General features: G+C 53.0%; 1 protein-coding gene across 1 annotated transcript in view; it reads right to left on the bottom strand.

Annotated features, from left to right (window-relative positions):
* GSN (gelsolin) overlaps positions 1–12,251 on the bottom strand; it is a 56,714-nt gene that overhangs the window by 35,878 nt on the left and 8,585 nt on the right. Inside the window, exon 2 of the mRNA XM_079927139.1 lies at positions 8,809–8,897. The gene's annotated coding sequence lies outside the window, so the exon portion shown is untranslated. The remainder of the gene's footprint in view (positions 1–8,808; positions 8,898–12,251) is intronic.

Raw genomic sequence — 12,251 nt, 5'->3', positions numbered from 1 at the left:
ATTTACACTCACGTCCCTCTCCCGCCTCCCAGACACTGTCCTGGTTCAGGGTTCCCATCTTTTCTCTGGAACCACTGCACCAGCTTCCTCAGTGCCTTCGACTCTCCCTTTATCCACAGGGATCCCATCATTCCCTGCTCAAGACCCTTCCACGGACCCCAGTGCAAACTGAAAGAGGTCAGGACTCCTCAGCTTGGGTTTTAAGGCCCTCTGGGATCTGGTACCTACACGCTCTTGCAGCCTCATCACCCACTGACAACCCCCTCCACCTTCCCCCCGACACCCTGTGCGACACCTCTTGCCTCTATACTTCCTGCCTCCCGGAGAGCTGCGGTGGGTGGTGGAGGGGGGGTCTAGCCTCAGCTGTGGCTCTGACTGCATGACCTCAGGCAAGCTCTTTGCCTCTCTGAGCTTCGGTCTCCTTATCAGGCTATTGGAGGCCTTGTGCAGATGAGACAAGGTAAGGGAGTGAGCGTCAGGTGCCAGGAGGGCTTGGGCAATGCTAGCGCGGGAGCCACAGCCTCCCCGCAGCACCTGCACCTCCGTTTCCCCCACTCTGACAGCAGTTGGTAGGGATGGGCTCCTCTGCCCCAGCAGCCGTAGGGGCTCTCTCTCCCTTAAGCCCCGCAACTAAGACGCGCTCACAGCCGCAGTGGCAGCCAGGGAGGGAAGCAGGAGGGAGGACGGCTTAGAGGAAAATTACCCGGCTCCGGCCCAGCCAACAGGGCCTCACAGCTGCTTCTGACAGAGGGGACTTGGGGGCCTGGCAGGCTCTTCCTGAGCTATGAACTTGGCCCCAAGCCTTGACCCCTGTCTGAGCTGGTGGGGGGGTTTCTGAGCTCCAGTTCTCTGGGACACTCCCACTCTTTGGCATCCAAAGAGGCAGAGAGGAGGAGACAAACCAGACAGGCCTTTGTGAGAGGAGAAAATTGGCTCCTGCTGCCACATGCTGGGGCCCCAGGCACTGACATGAAAAAAGGACCCTCTGTGCCCCGCTGCCGTACATCAAACCCTATACCCTGGGGACCTTGTTCTTGCGTCATATACTTTGAACCACGCCCAGCGTCCCACACACCGTGTTCTCTGTGTCCCATACCAGACCCTGTGTTCCTCATACCTTGTCCTGCCTGTGTACCCTGGTGCACGGTCCACGTGCTGCGTCCCATGTCACTTACAGCTTGGATCACACACCATGCACCATGTCACTTCTGCTGTGTGATGTACTCTGTATAGACGGTCCCTGACTTGTGATGGCCCAACTTAGGATTTGGGGACTTTAGGACTGTGCAAAAGCAATACACACTCCCTAGAAACCTGGTAGGGGGACTAAGATCCCACATGCCTCATGGCCAAAAAACCAAAACATAAAACAGAAGCAATATTGTAACAAATTCAATAAAGACTTCTAAAAAAAAAGTGCTTTCAATTTTGAATTTTGATCTTTCCTGGGCTAGCGATATGCTGTACTATTCTCTGTTGTGATGCTGGGCTGCGGCCGCTCCCAGACAGCCACGCGATCACCAGAGGAAACAACTGGTACACTCATAACGATTCTGCACCCAGACAACCATTCTGTTTTTTCACCGTCAGGACAGTATTCAACAAACTACATGAGATAATCAACACTTTATTATAAAGTAGGCTTTGTGTTAGATTTTGCCCAAGTGTAGGCTAATGTAAGTGTTCTGAGCACATTTAAGGTAGGCTAGGCTAAGCTATGACATGTGAAGGCAAGGTAGGTTAGGCGTATTAAATGCATTGTGACTTAAGATATTTTCAACTTATTGGAACGTAACCCCATTTTAAGTTAAGGAAGATCTGTGCCATCTATCATCTTTTGAATCCCACGTCCACTGTCGCAGGCCCTGTCCCTTGGAAGTGTATGCCATAAACCTTGCCCTGGGTTCACACACTGTGTCCCTTGCTCCATGATTCCCATCTGTTGTGTGAAGGTCAAGGAGGACAGGCTCTGGGACTGACTCCTAGTACTATCAACCGTTACCTACACGACCTTGCAAAAGTTACTCCCCTTCTCAGTGCCTCAGTTTCTTTGGCTATAAAATGGAAATGATATTGACATTTACCTAGGAAGTCTTGTCGTGGGGATTGAAGGAGATATAGCAATTACAGGGCTTAGCCCAGTGCCTGACACACAGTGAGTCTATCAGATGTTTGCCGTATTGTTACAACTGTGCCCACGTATCTGTGCCACATCCTGTGTGCTGCCTACCAGGCTCGCTCGACCCCAGCCCCTACTGTGCATCAGACACTCTATCACGTTAGTCCTATTCAACCAAAGAGCTGCAAGGAGGCGATGCCTCCTCCCCTACGGGAGAGAAATCCAAGGCTCAGGGAGGGGCGATAACCTGCAGGAGGTCACACAGCCAGAAAGGGTGAAGCTGGGAGTTGCACACAGGTCTGGGCATCCAGAGGGACAGAAAGTAGATTAGTGGTGGGCTAGGAGGTGGGTGTGCAGAGTGCTGGCCAGCAGGCACAGGCACCTTTTAGGGGTGATGAGGGGTGATAAAAATGTTCTCAAACTGGATTGTGGTGACACTGGCATCCCTCATGTAATTTACTAAAAATTACTGAATTAATTAAAACCAGTGAATTATATGTATGTAAATTATATGTAAACTTACTCCAGCAATTTACATAAGTTATACTGCAATAAAGCTGGTTTTGGTTTTGGTTTTTTAAAGCCCATGCGCTTCCCGGGCACCATTCCGCCAAGGCATTCGGCAAGAAAAGTGCTCTCCGTGAGTTCGTGCTGACGGTCAAGCAGAGGCTGAGCAGCCCCTCTGAGGCCCAGGGGAAAGCAGCCATGAGCCACATGGTTCCCAAACACCTCTACAGACCAGGTGTGCAGCAGAGTTACCTGGGGAGCTCCTGAAAACCCCACGCCCAGCGTCTGTCTATAGCTCGGGGTGGGGCCTGGGAACCTGGGGTGATGAGGCTCAACCTGGACTGGGAAACGCTCATCAAAGCCCAACATCTCCTCTCGCACTTGGGGAAACTGAGGCCAGGCAGCACTGGGGACTTGCCAGATCTAGTCCATCAAGCAGTGGGAGGGCCTGGGCTGGAATTGGGGCCGCTTCCTGTTTCCTTCTCTCCTTCCCTCCTCCTCCCGCCCCACTCCTCCCTGGCCCTCAGCCTCCTGGTGACTCAGGGCTCTGAGTCATCCAGGGGCACGGGAGAGGAAACTTCTTAGGAAAAACAATCCCCAAACAAATCTTCCCCTGATCTGGGAACAGAATAGGCCCAGGGGGTTAAAAGAGGAAGGGGAGGAGAATACAGGATGGAGTTGGAAGCTGGGACCCCAAGACTTGGTCTTTCCGCTCCACCACTGAGCCCTAGAGAAGGCGCTTCCCTGCTCCGACCTCAGTTTCCCCTGAGTAAATAACACCTGCTCCTGCACATAGAAGCTCAACGTGGGCCAGGCAACATGATAAGTCCTTCTCAGCTTTGTCTTGCTGACAATGCTTCCCCAAAACTCATGGCTAGCATCATACCCATTTTACAGATGGGGAAACTGAGACCCAGAAAGGTTCAGCCCAAAGTTACACAGTTAGGAAGTACAGAGCAGAGTCCAAACCCAGGGCTATCTGACTCCAAAGTGCTACTCTCACTCCTTTTAAAAATACCTACCGCGTAGCGTGGCATGCTGATCTTGTCTCATAAACCGCGTAAGGTCAATGGCCCAGTAGGGGCTCAACCACACATGATTTTCTCCTTTCTTCCCTGTGTCAGGTCCTGCCTCAGGACTCCCCGGCCCAGTGGGGCACACACATGAACTTGGGTATTCACCCAAATGGCTCTAGGCAGCAGGAACACAAGGCAGGAAGCGCCCAGGGCCTGCTGAACCACAAAGGAGCATTCGAGCAGGGTCTTGAAGGATGAATGGAGGTTTGTCTTTGGGGAACAGGGAACCAGCACGCCAGGCGGAGGGAACAGCAAAAGCAAACGCTCGGAGGTGTGCCCCCACTGGAAAATGCAAACACTGGCGAGGCATGCCTGGGGTTAAGACCTGGTGGGTAAACACTGGAGCGGCCTGACTGCTAGGGGTCCTGGCCTGGTCTGAGGCAGTGGAGGATTTTTTAAGCCCGGAGAGAATAGGCTCGGAGCTGGTTTCATCTCTGCAGAGGGCCTGGCTGGCGGATGAACTGGGAGTCAGGGCTGGGACTTCCCCTGAGGCCTCCCCGGAGCTCCTCTTCCAAGCAGGCCTTGGGGACGACCCTAGATCCCTTGCTACTCACCCATGGGTCAGCGTCGCCCCTGAGGGCCTCTTCCTCCACCATAGCTGGGCTGGGCAGAGGACAGGCGGGCCTCTCCTGACCACATCAATCTAATCACATCGGCCTATAAATAGGGCCCTGCGGCTTAGTCTGAAATAGCTGTGCCAGGCCCAACTCCACAGGCACACAGTTCCAGAAATGCTCCTTCGCCTTGACACAGTTAAAACCCAAAACTTCCTCAGGACACTACTGTTCATGCTTTAATTCACTTTCTCAAATACGAGGCAGTGGGCTGGGGGAAGAGCCCACCCACCTACTGCAGGCTATTGGAAATGGGCCTTGTGGTTGCTCCTCTGCTTCCCGCTCTCTGGGGACGCTGAGCAAGTCACTACCTCTCTCTGGGCCTCAGTCTCCCCAAATGTAAACTGGGAGGTTGCACTTGATATCCTTGGGGCCCTTCTAGCCAGGATGCTCCCCAGAATTGTCTAGGGGACATTGTTATCCCTTTCCCAGTCTACTTGGGAACTTTGAAATTGTCAGTATTTTTTTTTTTAAATGTTGAGCCTTCTTTTAATTAATTTATTTTTTTATGTTTGGCTGTGTTGGGTCTTCGTTTCTGTGCGAGGGCTTTTTCTAGTTGTGGCAAGCGGGGGCCACTCTTCATCGCGGTGCGCGGGCCTCTCACTGTCGCGGCCTCTCTTGTTGCGGAGCGCAGGCTCCAGACACGCAGGCTCAGTAGTTGTGGCTTACGGGCCTAGATGCTCCGCGGCATGTGGGATCTTCCCAGACCAGGGCTTGAACCCGTGTCCCCTGCATTAGCAGGCAGATTCTCAACCACTGCGCCACCAGGGAAGTCCTGTCAGTATTTTAAAAATTAGAATTGCAATAAATACTTGAGACAGGCCCAAGCCATGCCACTGAAGGGCTGGGTGACCTTGGAGGAGTCACTATCCCTCTCTGGGCCCCAGATTCCTCAGTCATAAGATGAAGGTGCTGGTAGATGGATGCCTGAGGTCTATGACTTTATTTTAATTAAAAATTTTTTTTGTTTGTTTAGTATTTATGAGAACCATGATAGGCCAGTCTTGTGCTGAGTGCTGGTGCTAAAAGACAGCTAAGACCTGGTCCAGCTCTCGGAGCCCAGCCCCATGCCACACCCCAGTGGGGGAAGTGTAAAGGCATCTCCAAACCACTCGGCATCCCACTATAGGCTCCCTTCAGGGCTTCTGGGGACACCTTGTTTCCAGTTCACATTACAGATTTATGGCCACAGAGGAGGCCTCCCAAAGGGGCAGATCATGACAAAGACTGGGCCATTACCAACCAACAGGGAAATAAAGATAACCAAGCCACCACTAGGTACCAGGCATATGCTTAGGACTTTACTTCCCCATCATTAATCCTCAACAACCCTAATATCACCCCCATTTCACAGATGAGGAAACTGAGGCTGAAAGGGGTTAAAGGACATGTCAAGGGGCAAATAGCAAGTCAGAGCCAGAGTGATGCTCAGACCTGCTTGCCTCTGGAGCCCAGGGTGTAAACAAACCCCAGCGAAACAGCTCAGGAGGGCCAGCCGACGGGGGAATGACCCAACAGGACACAGAACAGAAAGAGGCACAGAGCATTTGACTGTGTGTGTGTAGGTGGGTGGGACTGACAAGGCTTCACCCAGGGATGCTCATTCTCTCCAACCAGTTCACAGTGTTGCCCCTTCGATCCGCCCTCCCCTCTGCCTCCCACCAACAGCTGATTGTTCTCAAATCCCATTGCTCAAGCCACTGCTCAGCTCGAGACCTGCCACGGCTCCCTGACACCCAGAGGATCAGGACCCTGCGTTCGAAGCCTCTCCCGAGCGCGCGTGCTCTCCCAGTCTCCCCACCTCAACCCCACCCTCCTGCTTTAGCCACCCTGCTCACTAGTCCCCAAGCACAGAGGTTCCAGCAGGGGGCCAAGCCTTTGCACGGGCACCTCCCTTGCCTGGAATGCCCATCCTCTCAGCCTCGCGCCTGACTCAGGGGGAAGCCCTCTGCGGCTCCCAGGGCCCCAGGCATCAGCCACCGCAGGTCTGGATCTCCCAGGGCAGGACAGGGTCTGATTCACCTCCTCTCCCCAGTGCAGAAGTTCAGCAATGAAAAAAATGCAAGGAGCCCAGAGACTACTACCCAGTACACATTTCAGGGCTGCCCAACACCAAGCCTTCTACTGACGAACAGCGTCAGGATGCCACAGTGTGGAAGAGCCAGAAATTACAGCCTCGGGGCTCATCAGGGTGGGGCTTGTGACTCTCTTTCAAGGGTTCTAATAATGAAATCAGGGCAAATTTCTCCCCTACTTTAAAACTTCCAGTGGTTCCCCAGGGGTCTAGGAAAAAGTCCAAACCCTAACCAAGGTCCCCAAGGGCCCACACGACCAAGGTGCTGCCTGGTCTCCAGGCCTTTCTCTCGTCGTGCTCCCTTCTTTGAGTTCCTCAAGGCCACACTCATGCTGTTCCCTCTGCCTGGGGCTCTGTCCCTACCCACTGAGCCACCTTCTACTTCTTCTTCAGGTCTGAGGGTTTTCAGGAAGGCCTCCCTCATCTGTCCAGACAAGATCCCATCACACCCACCCAATCCCATATGCTCCCATGACGCTGGTCCTTTCCTTCATAGCTGAGGAAAGAATGAATTTGTTATGTGTAGAACAATGTATGTAAGACCCAAGACGGTAAGACCATGAGGGTTGGAAAAATCTCGTTCGTTGCTGATTCTCCATCACCCAGTCCAGGGCCCAAATTTCTGTCAGGTGAATGCAGGCATGAATGAATGAACGAATGAATGAACTACGTTACTATAGTATCGTATATATAGTAACTATGTTATTATACGTGTAACTCGAGAAAGAAGTAGTCAGAATCCTGCTGAACGTTTGAGGAGAAAAACCAGGGCCCTGATTAGGAAGGTCAGAGAAGTAGGAGATAAAGTGAACGGTGCAGCCCACCAGAAGCAAAAAGAAGAGAGAGCTTCCAGAAGGAGGAGGTACCCGAGGCTCCAGAGAGGTAGGACATGGAGAGCGGAGGAAACACCACTGGATTTTGACAAGGAGGAGGTCACCGGCGGGGTCCCATCAGAGGTGGGCGTGAGGTAGGGTACAGCACAGGGATGGAGGAGGGAAGGGGTGAACACGTAAAGCCCTCAGCTGACAGGTACTCGCTCGGTGGGTGCTCACTTCTGCAGAAGTGGGAAAGCAGAAGATGGTTCCTGTGTCATTGTCGCCGAAAGCATTAACACAGCGTAACTCTTTCTGGTGACGGATCACTCTGAGGCACCTCGGCTCTGGGAGTTGTCAGGGCTCGGTCTCAAACTCAGGAGCAGCAGAACCAAGACGGCCCCCATCCCTCCTGTCTGGGCAGCTTCAGGGCTGCCCCTTTATCTAGAACCCTCGGGATACGGCTACAATTGGACAAGTCCCCCTCTCAGGACCCAGCAGGCCTTGTAGGAATCCCCAGCTTTGAGGACACAACATTCTGGAGACCATCGGAAGACCCTTTCATCTAAGCTTGGGGAAAGAGGAACAGCTCCAACTGCAGTTGGCTTGTCGTGTCACCCCCCCCCCACCCCCACCCCCACCCCCCACCCCCCCACCCCCCGGAAGCCAGCTGGGCTGCAAGGATGAGTCAGCCCTGAGGCATTCAGCCCCTTCTCCTTTTGGCAGCTAAGGGTGATGTCATGACCTGGAGGGGTGTTTTCCAGGCTCTCCGCATGGTTGCTATCACAAACTCACTTCTTTCTGTTCCGACACTGGAAGCTGGGGTATTCCCCTAGGGCTGATACTTCCCCTTTCCACAGCTCACAAAGCCCGTCAGCATCTATGAGCTTGTGCAGTACTCACGGCAACCTTGTTAGGTGAGCGGGGGAGACAAATGCACCCATTTTATAGGCAGAGAAACCGAGACCCGAGCTGGCACCTGAACCAGGCCTCCTGCTTCCAGCCGAGGACTCTGCACTCCACCCCCCGCCTCTCAGCCTCTCAGCCTCCTTCAGCGGGTCACCTGTGAACCTGATAGTCAGGCGGGCCCCGCCCTGCCGGCCATCCCAGGTGGGTATGACTCATCCACTTTCCCCATGACTCACACTTCTCACTCCTCCTATGGTCAACAAGCCTGGAGCCTCCTTGGCAGCCGTACCCCAGCTTTTCTCACCTCTCCAAAGAATTCCTACACCTCCTCCTCATGGGAGTCCACCTTCTTACAGAAGCGCTAACAGAGGCCTTGAGAGGGAAAGCGCTTTCCCACAGTCACCCAGCACGCAAGCAGCACAGCCAGGCTCGGGGCCCAGGAGCCCTGGCACCCAGCCCAGTTCTTGCCTCTTCCCCACGGGATCACCCTTGTCTGGCCTCCCTCTCAAGGGACCGTGAGGGGTAAATGAAGTAATGAGCAGAAGCATTCGCTGAGCCTTACTAGAAAAACCTCGGCGACTGCCTTTGAATCCACTTGTGGCGACCAGCAGCTGCTTCCACAGTCCCCTCCAGACTCCCCTGGGCAGCCAGGGCTAGGTTTAGAAGGATGCCAGGGTGTCTGCACTGCTCTACCTACCTTGCAGGCTGCTGGGTGAAGACGGTTGCTCCTGTTGGGAGGTGTCAGGACCAAGGCGGAAGCACGGTACAGGACGTTATCAGCACCACCTGTAAAGAAAGGGCCAAGACTCCCAGGGTCAGGGGCTCAAGGTCATCTTGTCAAAGCCCCATTTGATACTTCCGTTCGTCCCCAATCCCCACCCCCCCTCCACACCAAGGTCACATAGCCCCTACTTGCACACCTCCAGCCACGGGGCACTCACTTCCTGCCAAGGCTGCAAGACCTTCTGTTGGACAGTCTGGCTGGTTAAAAGGCTTGTCACAAGGATGTGCTAAGATCTCTCTTCCTATGCCTCATACACACTAGTCCTAACTCTACCCTCTAGGGTCACCCAGAACAGGTCTGCCACCCGGTTTCCCAATGTCTCCATAGAGACTTGAAGACAATGACCCTGGGCCCCTCAAGTCTTCTGCAAGTTGTACACCCCCCTTCCTCCAGCTCTTCCTGAGATCAAGGTGTCTGGTTCCCTCCCCCTGCTTCCCTGATCTACTTCAAATGAACCCGGTCCCTACTGACGGCACAAGGCTCAGAATTCAACATTTAGCCGAGCTCTATCCAGGGCAGGGCAAGCAGAATTCTCACCTCCGTCATTCTGGATATCATGCCTCTATTAATGCAGCCTAAAGTCCCACGAGCATTGAAGGTAACCTCATTGCATGACTGAATTTAGCTTATGGTCAACTTCAGAGCTGTGGTTCAAGATCCTGGAGTTAGACAAAAATGGCCCCTCATTTAACTAATATGTAACTTAACCAAGTTCCTTCATCTTTCTGAGTCCCAGTTTTCTTCCCTGTAAAAGAGGGATTATGTTAGAACCTATCCCATAGGCTCATTATGAGGATTAAATGAGATAAAATATGTCTAGGGTTTTGAACAGCGTATGTGCTTACTCTGATTATTAATCTCTAAGCCTTTTTCTAACAATTATATCTTTCTCATCCTGTACTGGTGCAGATTGGGGACCCAAGCTGTTTACATGCCATGTCCCCACCTCTATGCTTAGCATTGCTCTATTATTGTAAGACTGTATTATCACTATCTGGTGATGGGTCTCTCTCTCCCATCAGACTGTGAGCTCCATTAGACTGTTTTGCCTTTGAAACTCCAGCGCTGGCACGTGACCTAGCAAACAGCAGGACCAGTGGGTATATGCTGGATGACTAAACGAAGGGCCAGCCTACGCCGGCCCCAGAGTAGATAGTGCAGCCCAGTCTTTCAGCTCCCACACTTTCAGGGACAACCCGGATCGTCACCCTACCTCACTCCCAGACTCATTCACAGCTCATCCACATTCAGGGAGCAGCTGAGCACACTCGCTCCTGCCTGAACTGGTCAATTTCTCTGCACAAACCTCCAAGCCAAGGGGAGACAGTCCAAGATTCCAAATGCAGTGGAGCCCTGCAGGCTCCTGGGATTAAGACACAAATGAACCCTATTCTTAGCTGACAGTAAATGGCGCAGACATTCCTGCGGATGTCTGCATTGTGAGTGGCACCAGTGCATAGCAAGGGATCTGGAAAGAGGTTGGGCGCTTATCTGGGCCCCATGACCTAGATGCCCCTAAATGCCACCTCCATGGGCCCTCTTCAAAGAGTTCCACAGAAACTTCCCAGTTCCACGGGATAGATCGAAGTAGAGCTGGGCTCCTGCAAATGACTAATGACGTCCCACTTTCTGTTAACTCCCTGAGGACAAACCTTTCAAATCCAGCCCCCTTCTCTGACACACCTCCAAATCTCACGCTCATCCTCACCGGCAGTGCTGCATTTGTTCCCAAGTGCCACCTGTTTCACCCTCAATGCTCTCCATCTCAGCATCAGCACCGTCACCCACCATGTACACATGGGGCCAGGCCAGACACCGAGGCTCCCACCTCTTCAGTCTTCCCTGCTCTGTCACGCTCAGCTGCAAAACTGCCTGCTGGTTCTACCCTAATGCATCCACTTCTCCCCACCCCGACTGCCAACATTTTGGTCCAGGCACCATTGCCTCTCACCTGGGATACTGCAGTGCTTCCTACCTGGTCCTCCTGCTTCCTCTCTCCTCGCCTACAAAGCAAGCCCAGACCACTGTTACTCCTCTGCTCAGACTCGACCATGGCTCCCCGACAGCCCCCAGGTAAAACACAAGATCCTCAGCGAACCTTTCAAAGCCTTTTACGATCTGCCCCCATCAGCGCCTTGAGCCTCAGCTCTCATCAGTTCCTGTCTTCCACCCACACCCCTCCAAGCTCCAGCCAGAGGCAGCTGCACTCTGTTCCTTGAATCTTCCTGTAATCTTTGCACAGACTGTTTCCTCTGTTCCCAAACTCTCTTCCATCCCTCCTGTTCTTTTCTCCCGCTCATGATCAAGCCCAGCTTTCCTCCAAGAACTCTTCTCTAACCTCCCCTTCCCCCGTGAGGCTGAGCTCCTCTGAGCCACCACCCATCTCCGCTGTCACACTGTTAATAGTTTGTTTCCAAGTCAGCCTCCCCCATCAGACCAAGACCTGCTCCTGGCTATCCCAGCGCCTAGTCTAGGGCCACCACAGCTCAAGATTCATCGAAGGAAAAAACTGGTAAATCACATGCATGCACACATGCGTGTACACGTGTGTGCACACGTGCATAAACACTCATGCGCACACGCGTTCACAGAGACGGCAAAGGGTACAGGTGCTGCCATCTATGGGCAGAAAGAGCATTACACTCTTTTCCAGGCTCTGGACACCGAGAGCCCCAGAGTTTCAAACTCAACTGGGTTTAGAATTAGCTCCAGCTAACTCCAAGTTGGTCTGTTTTCCATTTTGGACCTTAAGGCTGCCACAACTTAGAAACAAGGTCCATAAACCACTAGCTCGAGTCTACCACCCACATGTTGGATGGAGCCATAAAGAGGAAGTGTCCTTCCAGTACTCACTGTCCCAGTCTGGGGCTCGCGTGGCGCCTGTTTGCTGAATTATATCTTAGGGAGGGAGAGAAGCACTTTCTAATAGTCAGAGCTGCCCACAAGTGGAAAGAGTGAGCAGAGAGCTTGCCGTTAGTGAAAGCGTACAAGCACCAGGAACCCCATCTGTCCGGGTGGCTGAAGAGGAGCTTTCTGCCCTGGAGGGGGCGGTGGTGGTTGGGGGAGGCTGGAACAGAGGTGTTCTATCCTAAAAGACTGCTCCCAGCTCGCTGGGAGGACCCTCAGATTTGGTGGGGGCAACGTGTTATCTGTCCAGTAACGCCAGAAGGGTTCAAATGGCCGCCCCAATGACAACAGCTGTCATTTTTTGAGCACCTACCAAGTGTTAAATTCCTTACATACACCATGTTTCATCCTCACAATAACTCAGCCAGCAGATGTCACAGTCCCTATTTTGTGAAGGAAGAGCAGAAGTTCAGAGAGGTGAAGCAATGTGCTCAGGGTCACACAGCTAA

This window comes from Stenella coeruleoalba (assembly GCF_951394435.1).
Source record: "Stenella coeruleoalba genome assembly, chromosome: 7".
Classification (NCBI taxonomy): Eukaryota; Metazoa; Chordata; class Mammalia; order Artiodactyla; family Delphinidae; genus Stenella; species Stenella coeruleoalba.
Note: the sequence above shows the minus strand (reverse complement) of the source record. Positions and strands in the feature narration are given on the sequence as shown.